The following is a 13685-nucleotide window of genomic DNA, read 5'->3' on the forward strand; positions in this document are numbered from 1 at the left end:
CTACTAAAATAAGATCATCTTTTGGATCTGGAATGCGACAAGTAGGACTTTTACTTTCAAGTCTGGTTTTCTGAAAATAGCACCGGAAATATGTCAAAATCAGATAAACTTTTTTTCTACACTTCACGGTTCCCACTTCGTTTAAAAAAAAAACTTATTTTTTAGCCCTTATTGTTTCCGAAGAACAGGCCACTGATCGCGAGAGAGAGAGAAAAAAAGCTAAGAAAATAGGAGTATTGTTCCACAACTCTATAAATAAAGAATTTCCTCAAAATATCAGTACAACGGACGAATTTAGAAAATCGGCTAAATTTTAAGCAGTATGTATATAATAACGGATTGTATTTTACTGAGGATTTGTCGATGCCTTTATGTCAAATTAAATAAAAAAACACAAGTTTTTTAACTGAAAGTAAGGAGCAACACTAAAACTTAAAACAAACAGAAATTATTACGTATATGGGGGGTTCACCCCCTATCTAATACCTCGCTCTTTACACTAAAGTGCGAATTTAGTTCGAATCACAGATCCCTGAATCACAAAGGCCGTTTAATTAGAATAGGTGGCTCTTTTGAAAGTACTAAAAAAAACTTTAACGTAAAGAGCGAGGTATTGACTATGGGCCGTACTCTCTCATATACGTAATAATTTCTGCTCGTTTTAAGTTTTAATGTTGCTCCTTACTTTCAGTTGACAAAACTCGTTTTTTTATTTAGTTTCTGATCGTTTTTTAAATAATGCTGGGAAATCTGGCGCCCCCTTCCTAGAAATGTCCCTTCCTCCAAGGAAACTTCCCCCAAAAATACGAAATTGTTTATTTTTGCAGATAGGTGTTTGAAACATCTACAGTGGAGTGGGGTTTTCTGTTACGCTGAATCTGATGGTTTGATTTTCGTCAAGATTCTATCACTTTTTTTTCCTTTCTATCTTACCTCTTACTCGACGTTCCATAGCTTTCCACTTTTATAATTCCTCACATACATAATTTTTGCTCTCCTAATACATTTTATCTACCTTTTTCCTAAAATCATTTTTTTTTCATTCAAACGATTCTCCATCCATTAATTTACCATGCAACAATTTCAAAATTCTCATTCTAGCTACCCACGGCGGCAAGGGGCTGCTCCCATTTATTAGGCCTATAACATATGACATTAAAATGCAAATTTATAATGCATATACGTTTTTTTAATTTAAAATACATTTGTTTTTCTTAAAACACTTTTTATTATATATATATATATATATATATATATATACACACACACACACACACACACACACACACACACACACACACACACACACACACACACACACACACACACACACACACACACACACACACACACACACACACACACACACACACACACACACACACACACACACACACACACACACACACACACACACACACACACACACACACACATATATATATATATATATATATATATATATATATATATATATATATATATATATATATATATATATATATATATATATATATATATATATATATATATATATATATATATATATATATATATATATATATATATATATATATATATATATATATATATATATATATATATTGAAAACCTGTTGTATACAAATGTACAATGACAGAGTATACAAAAATATGAAAAGAGGAGACAAAACGATAATAATAACAACAAAAGCAACAACCTCTTAAATAGTATACAAAATAGTACGAAAAGTGGAAACTGAAAGCTAGCATACTCAAGGATTACAACAGAAACATAAATATATATATATATATATATATATATATATATATATATATATATATATATATATATATATATATATATATATATATGTATATATGTATATATATATATATATATATATATATATATATATATATATATATATATATATATATATATATATATATATATATATATATATATATATATATATATATATATATATATATATATATATATATATATATATATATATATATATATATATATATATATATATATATATATATATATATATATATATATATATATATATATATATATATATATATATATATATATATATATATATATATATATATATATATATATATATATATATATATATATTGAAAACCCGTTGTATACAAAATGTACAATGACAGAGTATACAAAAATATGAAAAGAGGAGACAAAACGATAATAATAACAACAAAAGCAACAACCTCTTAAATAGTATACAAAATAGTACGAAAAGTGGAAACTGAAAGCTAGCATACTCAAGGATTACAACAGAAACAACAACTTCTTCGAAAATATCAACAAAGACAACAACTTTTTAAAAAAAAAAAAAAAAAAAAAAAGGAAAAAAAAGGGAAAATTAAACAAGCAAACTTGCCCACTCGTGCTTTAGAATTGCTGGTTTTGTTTTTTGCCGGCTAATAAGTGTCTCAACAGCTAGATTTGGGTCCGCTAGGTTATAGCGCCGAATCAGAAAACTATTTTTTGTCCAAAGTGGCAATTTTAGTAGGTACTTTGCAAAACGGAAAAATAAAGAGCGGATTTTAGACTTTTCACGGTTTGCCAATAAATTCCAGAAAGGGGTCACATATAATATATGTGGCAGAGCGGTAGCGTTGTAAATACTTGCCAATAGTGGACGGTTAAATCTCAGAGTGGATTTATATAAAAGAAAAAATTAAAAATATAACACCATTATTTTTTTTTTAATACATCACATTTCAACACACTGTACTCTCGCTGGACCTTGCGTTGTTAGGTAGCTACAATAATCCTCAAGAAAAAATCCCAAAAATCAAATATTTCACAATCCAGGTGAATCGTATCTCCCTCAACATATAAAATAAATTCCACTACTTTAAAATAAATTCCAAACAGTCATTAAAAAATGACCAAATCTAAAATCTAAAATCTAAAAATTCATAAAATCCAATATTATTTCTACATTCCCTAAAAATTTACTCAATTTTTTTTCATAAAATAAACTCCACTAATTCAAACCTAACTTATCAAATCTAAGACCTCAAATCTAAACCCTATAATCTAAGTCCTAAATACTTCAAATCAAAAATTTATAAATTTTTTTTTTTTTTTTTTTTTTTACATCATACAAACTCCTAAATTATTTTTACATTCCAAAAAACTATATTCAATCATAACCCCCATACATTCTAATCATCCAATTAAATTTAAATCTTACCTAATATATAAACTTAAATTACTTTCGGTAACAAATTATGCATAAAGAAAAACATATGTTCTTTAACTTTTGGCGGCAACAGGCAACTTTCTAGTAGTATGAAACTTGTCTCCGCCTCTTCTTCACTATTAAATAAAAAAAAACAAGTTTTTTTAACTGAAAGTAAGGAGCGACATTAAAACTTAAAACGAACAGAAATTATTCCGTATATGAAAGGTGCTGTCCCCTCCTCAACGCCTCGCTCTTTACGCTAAAGTTTTTTATTGTTTTAAAAAAACAGAGTTGTGAGAAAGTCAAACTTTAGAGTAAAGAGCAAGGCGTTGAGGAGGGGACATCCCCTTTCATATACGGAATAATTTCTGTTCGTTTTAAGTTTTAATGTCGCTCCTTACTTTCAGTTAAAAAAACTTGTTTTTTTATTTTATTTTTGAATGTTTTTGAATAACTGCAGATCTTTCACATTAATTTACTTTTGTTTGGTTAAATGGCTTTCTCGAAACTTGTTTCATTTTATTTACGAACGTTTTATTAGTAATAAATATACGTAACTTACGAATTAACTTACGTAACGAACTTCTATATTCATATATTTTTAATACATACATTAGGGGGTTCACCCCCTAGTCAACACCTTGCTTTTTAAGCGAAATTTCAAAAATTTTTAAAATTCTTTAAAAATTACCGCTTAATCACAAAGGCCTCTAATTAGAATAGATAGCTCTTATTAAAGTAATAAAAAATCTCTGTCTAAAAGAGTGAGTTATTGTCTAGGGGGTGAACACAATCATATATGTAATATTTTCTGTTCGTTTAAAGTTTTGATGTTGCTGCTGTTGCAGTTGAAAAACTTGTTTTTTTATATTTAATTTCTGATCTTTTTTTAAATAATGCTGGGAAGTCTGGCGTCTCCTTCATAGCAATGTCCCTTCCCCCATGAAAACTTCCTTCATGGAAAGATCCTCCTAGATAACCCCCGACCCCAGGCACGTATGCAGGAATTTGTTTCGGGGGGGGGGGCAAATCCTTCAAACCCATTATTCTTAGAGAAAAATTAGAAAAATATGGGAAAATGAAAAAAATCGTGAGATTTCGGGGGGGGGGGGGGGGGGCCCCCCTGGGTACGTCCCTGCCCGACCCTCCCCCCACTACCAGGAAAAATCTCCCCTGAAAACGTCTGTACTGTATACTTCCCAATAACCAATACTATATGTTAACATTGGGTAAAGTTCATAACTTTCAGCCCTCCTCCCGGGAACTTCGGTTGATTAAGTCATCCTAAAAGACATACTTATAATATTTTCGAACATGCTGAACAAAATGGCTATCTCAAAATTTTGATTAGGTGACTTTGGGAAAACTATGAGCGTGGGAGGGGACCTAGCTGCCCTCCATTTTTTTGGTCACTTAAAAAGGGCACTAGAATTTTTAATGTCCATTCCAATGAGCCCTCCCAAGATGTTCTAGGACCACTGGGTTAATATGATTACCCCTGGGGAAAAACAACAAATAAACACGCGTCCGTGATCTTTCTTCTGGCAAAAAATGGAAAATTCCACATTTTTGTAGATAGGAGCTTGAAACCTCTACAGTAGTGTTCTCTGATACGCTGAATATTATGGTGTGATTATCATTAAGGTTCTATAGCTTTTAGGGGGTCTTTTCCCCTTTTTTCGAAAATAAGCCAAATTTTCTCAGGCGCGTACCTTTTGATGCGTAGGATTAAACTTGATGAAACTTATATATTTGAAATAAGCATAAAAATCTGATTCTTTTAATGTATCTATTTGTATCAAAATACCGTTTTTTAGAGTTTCGGTTACCATTGAGCCGGGTCCCAATAACCAATAGCCTACTATATGTTAACATTGGGTAAAGTTCATAACTTTCAGCCCTCCTCCTGGTTTAAGTCATCCTAAAAGACATAGTTATATTTTCGACCATGCTGAACAAAATGGCTATCTCAAAATTTTGCTCAGATGACTTTTAGAAAAAAATTAGCGTGGGAGGGGGCCTAGTTGCCCTCCATTTTTTGGTCACTTAAAAATGGCACTAGAACTTTTAATTTCCGTTCCAATGAGCCCTCCCATGATATTCCAGGACCACTGGGTCAATACGATCACCCCTGGGAAATAAAAACAAAAACAAAAAAACAAATAAGCACGCATCCCTGATCTTACTTCTGGCAAAAAATGGAAAATTCCATATTTTTGTAGATAGGAGCTTGAAACCTCTATAGTAGGGTTCTCTGATACGCTGAATATGATGGTGTGGTTTTCATTAAGGTTCTATAACTTTTAGGGGGTCTTTCCCTCTTTTTTCGAAAATCAGCCAAATTTTCTCAGGCGCGTAACTTTTGATAGGTAAAATTAAACTTGATAAAACTTATATATTTGAAATCAGAATTAAAATTAGATTCTTTTGATGTATCTATTGGTATCAAAATTCCTTTTTTTAGAGTTTCGGTTATCATTGATCCGGATCGCTCCTTACTTACAGTTCGTTACCACAAACTGTTTGATTATACGGCCCTTGTGTTTCAGTAGCTGTTCTTAAAAAATGGGAAAAACAGTAGAAATATAACATAAACAGCAAGGTATTGAAGAGGAGGCAACCCTTCATATACGGAATAATTTCTGTTCGGTTTGATATATGTATATGAGGGGGTTCGCCCCCCGGTCTCTTTACGCTAAAACCACAAAGGCCGTTTAATTAAAATAAATAGCTCTTTTAAAAGTACTAAGAAAGACTTTAGCGTAAAGAGCGAGGTTTTGACGACAGGGCGAACCCCCTAATATATGTAATAATTTCTGATTTTAAAGCTTTTCATGTTCTTCCTTACTTTCAGTTGAAGAAACATTTTTTTTAATTTAATTTCTGATCGTTTTTTAAATAATGCTGGGAAATCCGGCACCCCCTTCATGAAAAATTCCCTTCCCCATGAAAAATTCCTCTATAGAAAGATCCTCCCACGTAATACAACTCCCCCAGCCCCCCCCCCCTACCAGAAAAAATCTCCCCTGGAAAATATCTGTATACTTCGCAATAACCTATACTATATGTAAACAATGGGCAAAGTTCGAAACTTGCAGCCCTTCCACTTGGGACTGGGGGGGGGTTAAGTCATCCTTAGAGACATAGTTTTTACATTTTTCGAGTAGGCTGAACCAAATGGCTATCTCAAAATTTCAATCAAGTGACTTTGGTAAAAAAAAAATGAGCGTGGGAGGGGGTCTAGCTGCCCTCCAGTTTTTTGGTCACTTAAAAAGGGCACTAGAACTTTAAATTTCCGTTTGGATGAGCCCTTTCACAATATTCTATGACCACTGGGTCGAAACGATCACCTCTTAAAAAAAAACACGCATCGTGATCTTTCTTCGAGTAAAAAATGCAAATTTCCACCTTTTCGCAGATAGGAGCGTGAAACTTCTTTGATAGGGTTCTCTGATAAGCTGAATGTGATGGTGTAATTTTTGTTAAAGTTAATTAAAAATGCAAAACTCCACATTTTTGCAGATAGGAGTTTGAAGTTTCTTTATTAATATTCGTTGATAAGCTGAATCTGATGGTGTGAATTTCGTTAAAGTTAATTTAAAAAATTTACAATTAAAACAAAATTTGATTGTTTAAAAAAAATTGAGTTGTGAGAAATTCAAACTTTAGCGTAAAGAGCGAGGCGTTGAGGAGGGGACAGCCCCTTTCATATACGGAATAATTTCTGTTCGTTTTAAGTTTTAACGTCGTTCCTTACTTTCAGTTAAAAAAATTGCTTTTTTTTATTTCATTTGTGAACTTTTTTTAATTAATGCAGGTTTTGATTTTGGCTCACCGTGCATGAATAATTAAAAAGAAATTTGCATATTAATTTTACTTTTATTTGGTTAAATGGCTTTCTCGAAACTTTTTGAATTTTATTTACAAACGTTTTTATTTGTAATAAATATACATAACCTACGAATTAACTTACGTAACGAACTTCTGTATTCATATATTTTTAATACGTATATTAGGAGGTTTGCCCCATAGTCAACACCTCGCTCTTTACGATAAAGTTTGAATTTTGCTTCAATTCTTTAAAAATGACCCTTAATCACAAAGGCCGTTAATTAGAATAAATAGTTGGTGGGATCTATGCTTAGTGAAATAGGCCTATCATTAAATACTTTGAAATGTGAATATTTACTCTTTAACGCTGTTAATCCCCCTGCTACTCCCCTTGCTTGCAATACCTTTACGGTACCTAGGGTCCCTGTTATTAAATGGCTTGGTATTTCCATTTGTGAATTCGTAGGAAGTATCCGACGTAAATTTATTTGTGATTCGAAGGATAAGCTTAAAGCTGGTTATGGGAAAATTGTTGCAAACCGTGGACGTTTTAATAGGCATGGTCTTGCTAAACTCTACTGTAGTTTCTGTGACCATGCGATTTTATCCGCTTCTGGGCTGTATCCGCTTTTTACTAAGCATGATCTGAAACAAATGAAGGTTAATTATTTTAGATATTGTAAGTTCCTATTATATTTGCCACTTGCTGTGCGCAATAGGCGCCTTGTTGGTCGTTATGGTGCAACAGAAATTCTGTCCTCGCTTGAAATGGTGCAAGCGAAGATCAGTCAGGATGCTAGTTTTCGGTTGGGCCCACATCACAGTCTTATCCGTTTTTTTTATTAGTGTTTATATTTGTGGTTAGATTGTCGCTGTTCTTTTTTTTTTTTTTTTTTTTTTTTTTTTTTTGTGTTTGTATTACTCCGCTATTTTACATTTATTGTACAGTGGGTTATAAATAAAATAATAATAATAATAATAATAATAATAATAGCTCTTATGAAAGTACTAAAAAATCTTTGGCTTAAAGAGCGAGGCATTGACTAGAAGGTGAACCCAATCATATAGCTAATATCTTTTTGTTCGTTTTAAGTTTTGATGTTGCTCCTTACTTTCAGTTGAAAAACTTGTTTTTTTATATTTAATTTCTGATTTTTTTTTAAAATAATGATGGAAAATCCGGCGCCCCCTTCATAGCAATGTCCCTTCCCCCATTAAAACTTCCCTCATGAAAACATCCTCCTATATAACCCCCGACCCACCCCCACCCCCCCTACCAGAAAAAATTCCCCCCTGAAAACGTCTGTATGCTTCCCAATAACCAATACTATATGTTAACATTGGGTAAAGTTCATAACTTTCAGCCCTCCCCCTGGGGTTTTCAAGGGATTAAGTCATCCTAAAAGACATAGTTATAATATTTTCGACCATGCTGAACAAAATGGCTCTCAAAATTTTGATCGGGTGACTTTGGGAAAAAAATGAGCGTGGGAGGCGGCCTAGTTGCCCTCCATTTTTTTGTCATTTAAAAAGGGCACTAGAACTTTTAATTTCCGTTCCAATGAGCCCTCCCACGATATTCTAGGACCACTGGGTCAATGCGATCACCCCAAAAAAAACAGATAAACACGCATCCGAGATCTTTCTTCTGGGAAAAAATGGAAAATTCCACATTTTTGGATATAGGAGCTTGAAACCTCTACAGTAGGGTTCTCTGATACGCTGAATATGATGCTGTGATTTTCATTAAGATTCTATATGTTTTAGGGGGTCTTTCCCTCTTTTTTCGAAAATCAGCCAAATTTTCTCAGGCGCGTACCTTTTGATAGGTAAGATTAAACTTGATGAAACTTATATATTTGAAATTAGAATTAAAATCTGATTCTTTTGATGTATCTATTGGTATCAAAATTCCGTTTTTTAGAGTTTCAGTTACCATTGAGCCGGGTCACTCCTTACTTACAGTTCGTTACCACGAACTGTTTGATAACTACCATTTTCAATTATTCTTTGTAGAAGAAGCTGCTTCTTCTTTTCATAATATTCCTTAGGTTTTTATTTGTCAGTTTTTGCTCTTGTTTCAAGTGATATTTCTAATTTTTCTATTCTGTAAGTTGCTTTAAGTGCGTGATTATATTGTGGATGATATTTCTTTTCTTTTCCCACGTTTCATACCTAGAACTTGTTGGTGATTATTTTTCCCTCATCACTTGTTCCAATATTGTCCTAATAAACAATTCTTTCATCTTACATTCCATATGTATGACCTGAAGACCTCCATGATTTCTATATATAAGCATATTGTCTGTTTTCAATTTAGGCGGAAATTTTTCATTCCATATGTACTAGTAAATTGCACTTACAATTTGCTTCAGATGTGTCTTTTTAGGTTGTGAAACAAGGACAGATACCATAAAACTGGGCAAGCATAAGTATTTACATACTGGGCCTCCTGGTGAACAGTCAACCCTCTTCCATATCCTTGTCTAAGGGCATTTTTGAATTTCGATATCGTATTTATCCAATTTTCACTTTCCGTTCGGCTCCAACTTCTTTGAATAAAAATACCCAATATTTTAATTTTTTTCTTTCTCGGGATCCGCTCACACACCTCTTCTGCTTCGTCTCCCAATGATAGTATTTCACACTTATTTATATTGAGCTGCAGCTTGAAGATGTCACAATATTCAACTATGCACTGAATGGCCACTTTGAGATCATCTTCAGTTTCTGTGTACGTTGTCAGATCATGTACAAAACTGTTCAACTTCATTGCCACATTTTCTATTATAATGCCATTTATTTCCTTTTCTTGATATTTAAGCAACGGGTCGAAATATATGTCAAACAGTAATTGGCTCAGCGGGCATCCTCGGCGCACTCCAGTTTCTGCTGTTGCTAATTCTCCTGTAACATCGCTATTTACACAAATTACCTGTACTATTTTATCCTATTTATCCATTTTATGAAGCTCTCGTGGAAACCGTTTTAATCCATGATCCATACTAGTATTTTTTTTTTTTTTATCGAAGGCCTTTTTAATATCATTAAATAAAAAAAACAAGTTTTTTAAACTGAAAGTAAGGAGCGACATTAAAACTTAAAACGAACAGAAATTATTCCGTATATGAAAGGGGCTGTCCCCTCCTCAACGCTTTGCTCTTTACGCTAAATTTTTTTATTGTTTAAAAAAATAAAGTTGTGAGACAGAGTCAAACTTTAGCGTAAAGAGCAAGGCGTTGAGGAGGGGACAACCCCTTTCATATGCGGAATAATTTCTGTTCGTTTTAAGTTTTAATGTCGCTCCTTACTTTCAGTTTAAAAAACTTGTTTTTTTATTTAATTTCTGATCGTTTTTTAGTTAATGCAGCTTTTATTTTGTTTCATTGAAAAAGTAAACAAAATTTTGTTCCAATTCTTTAAAAATGACACCTTAATCAAAAAGGCCGTTAATTAGAATAAATAGCTCTTATGAAAGTACTAAAAAATCTTTGGCTTAAAGAGCGAGGCATTGACTAGAAGGTGAACCCAATCATATAGCTAATATTTTTTTGTTCGTTTTAAGTTTTGATGTTGCTCCTTACTTTCAGTTGAAAAACTTGTTTTTTTATATTTAATTTCTGATTTTTTTTTAAAATAATGATGGGAAATCCGTCGCCCCCTCCATAGCAATGTCCCTTCCCCCATGAAAACTTCCTTCATGAAAATATCCTCCCATATAACCCCCGACCCACCCCCACCCCCACCCCCCACTACCAGAAAAAATTCCCCCTGAAAACATCTGTATACTTCCCAATAACCAATACTATATGTTAACATTGGGTAAAGTTCATAACTTTCAGCCCTCCCCTGGGGGCTTCGAGGGATTAAGTTATCCTAAAAGACATAGTTATAATATTTTCTACCATGCTGAACAAAATGGCTATATCCAAATTTTGATCGGGTGACTTTGGGAAAAAATGAGCGTGGGAGGGGGCCAAGTTGCCCTCCAGTTTTGTTGGTCACTTAAAAAGGGCACTAGAACTTTTAATTTCCGTTCTAATAAACCCTCCCAGAATATTCTAGGACCACTGGGTCGATATGATCACCCCTGGGAAAAAAAAAAAAAAAAAAAAAAAAAAAAAAAAAAAAAAAAAAAAATAAACACGCATCCGTGATCTTTCTTCCGGCAAAAAATGGAAAGTTCCACATTTTTGTAGATAGGAGCTTGAAACCTCTACAGTAGGGTTCTCTGATACGCTGAATATGATGGTGTGATTTTCATTAAGGTTGTATAACTTTTAGGGGGTCTTTCACCCTTTTTTCGAAAATCAGCCAAATTTTCTCAGGCGCGTAACTTTTGATAGGTAAGACCAATCTTGATGAAACTTATATATTTGAAATCTGAATTAGAATTTGATTCTTTTGATGTATCTATTGGTATCAAAATTCCGTTTTTTAGAGTTTCGGTTACCATTGAGCCGGGTCGCTCCTTACTTACAGTTCGTTACCACGAACTGTTTGATAACTCGTTATCCTGTATTTCATTTTCTTTTTTTCTTTCGGCTTCCTGCTTGTATTATAATGTCTCTTATACTAGCCAATACATCTGCTGCTTTACGGCTTTCTAGTCCTCCTCTTTGGTTTACACTTAGTATGGATGGTAGCATCTTTTTTTTAGGCGTTTTGCTAATACTTTAGACATAATTATGGATTCGCAGTCTGTGATATTAACTGGCCTCCAGTTGTTGAGGTCTTCAGGGCTACCTTTTTTCGGCATTAATTTTATCATCCCTAAACACTGTATCTTGATATAATCGTTATTTAGTAACTCATTAAAAATATCTGCCAGTTGTTCTGCGATTTCTTCGACATGTGTCTTATAAAATTAGTAAGGTATTTCATCAAGTCCTGGTGTTTTATTGTTATCCGTCTCCGTTATAACTTTTTTTTTCTTCTTTTGTTAATTTCACCGTTAGTATATTATTTTTTTCCTTTGTCACTTGATTATATTCAATCTTTCGAAAGAATTCGTCCACTCTCTCCTTTTCTTTTTCTGTCTCTCTTGTAAATACATTCTTGAAGAAGGATTTCACTTCTTCCATGATATCTTCCATTTTCTCAGTTGTTCCCCATTTTTCTTTTTAACTCTTTTAAGATTAAATAAAAAAAACAAGTTTTTTAAACTGAAAGTAAGGAGCGACATTAAAAGTTAAAACGAACAGAAATTATTCCGTATATGAAAGGGGCTGTCCCCTCCGCAACGCCTCGCTCTTTACGCTAAAGTTTTTTATTGTTTTAAAAAATAAAGTTGTGAGACAGAGTCAAACCTTAGCGTAAAGAGCGAGGCGTTGAGGAGGGGACAGCCCCTTTCATATACGGAATAATTTCTGTTCGTTTTAAGTTTTAACTTCGCTCTTTACTTTCAGTTTAAAAAACTTGTTTTTTTATTTAATTTCTGATCGCTTTTTAGTTAATGCAGCTTTTATTTGCATAAAAATTTTACTTTTCTTTTGCTAAATGGATGTCTTTACAAATTATCTTACGTAAATAACTTCTATATTCGTATATTTTTCTTCTGGCAAAAAATACAAAGTTGCAGATTTTTGCAGATATGAGCTTGAAACCTATGTAATAGGGTTTTCTGATACGCTGAATCTGACGGTGTGATTTTCATTAAAATTCTTTCACTTGTAGGGGATGTTTCCCCTCTTTAAAAAATCGAGTAAATTTTCTCAGGCTCGTAGCCTTTGATGAGTAATACTAAACTTAATAAAATTTATATATTTAGGATCAGCATTATAAACATATTCTTTTGATACATTTATTGACATCAAAATTCCGTTTTTAAAAGTTTCGATTACTATTGAGCCGTATCGCTTGTTTTTTTATTGTTTTTTTTATTACGTATATGTTATTACGTATATGAGGGGGTTCTCCCCTTAGTCAATATCACGCTCTTTACGTTAAAAGTTAAAAAAAATTTTGATGCACAAACCCCTGAATCACAAAGGCCGTTTAATTAGAATAGATAGCTCTTTTGAAAGCACTAAAAAAAACTGTAGCGTAAAGAGCGAGGTATTGACTTGGGGGAGAACCCCTCACATACGTTATAATTTCTCTTCGTTTTAAGTTCTAGTATTTCTTCTTACATTTCAGTTCAAAAAACTTGTTTTTTTTATTTAATTTCTGATCGTTTTTTAAATAATGCTTTGAAATCAAGTGCCCCCGTCATCGCATTGTCTCTTATCCCACATAAAAATCCTCTACGGAAATATTCTCTTGAGTGACCCCCCTTCTCTATCCCCCCCCTCCAGAAAAAATCCTTCCTGAAAATGGTTGTATACTTCCCAATAACCAATAAATAATGCTGGCAAGTCCGGCGCCCCCTTCATGGCAATTTCCCTTCCCCCATGAAAACTTCCTTCATGAACAGATCCTCCAACATAACCACCGACCCACACTTCCCTCCCACTACCAGAAAAAAAACCTCCTGAAAACTTCTGTATACTTCCCAATAACCAATACTATATGTTAACATTGGGTAAAGTTCATAACTTTTAGCCCTCCCTCTGGGAACTTCGGGGGATTAAGTCATCCTAAAAGAAATATTTATCATATTTTCGACCATGCTGAACAAAATGACTATCTCAAAATTTTG

At 33.1% G+C, this 13685-nt stretch overlaps 1 protein-coding gene across 1 annotated transcript in view; it reads left to right on the top strand.

Annotated features, from left to right (window-relative positions):
* LOC148944293 (phospholipid-transporting ATPase ABCA3-like) overlaps positions 1-13685 on the top strand; it is a 233259-nt gene that overhangs the window by 204832 nt on the left and 14742 nt on the right. The window lies entirely within an intron of this gene.

This window comes from Artemia sp. Qi Xiang Cuo, chromosome 14 (genome assembly GCF_049724085.1).
Source record: "Artemia sp. Qi Xiang Cuo chromosome 14, ASM4972408v1, whole genome shotgun sequence".
NCBI lineage: Eukaryota > Metazoa > Arthropoda > Branchiopoda > Anostraca > Artemiidae > Artemia > Artemia sp. Qi Xiang Cuo.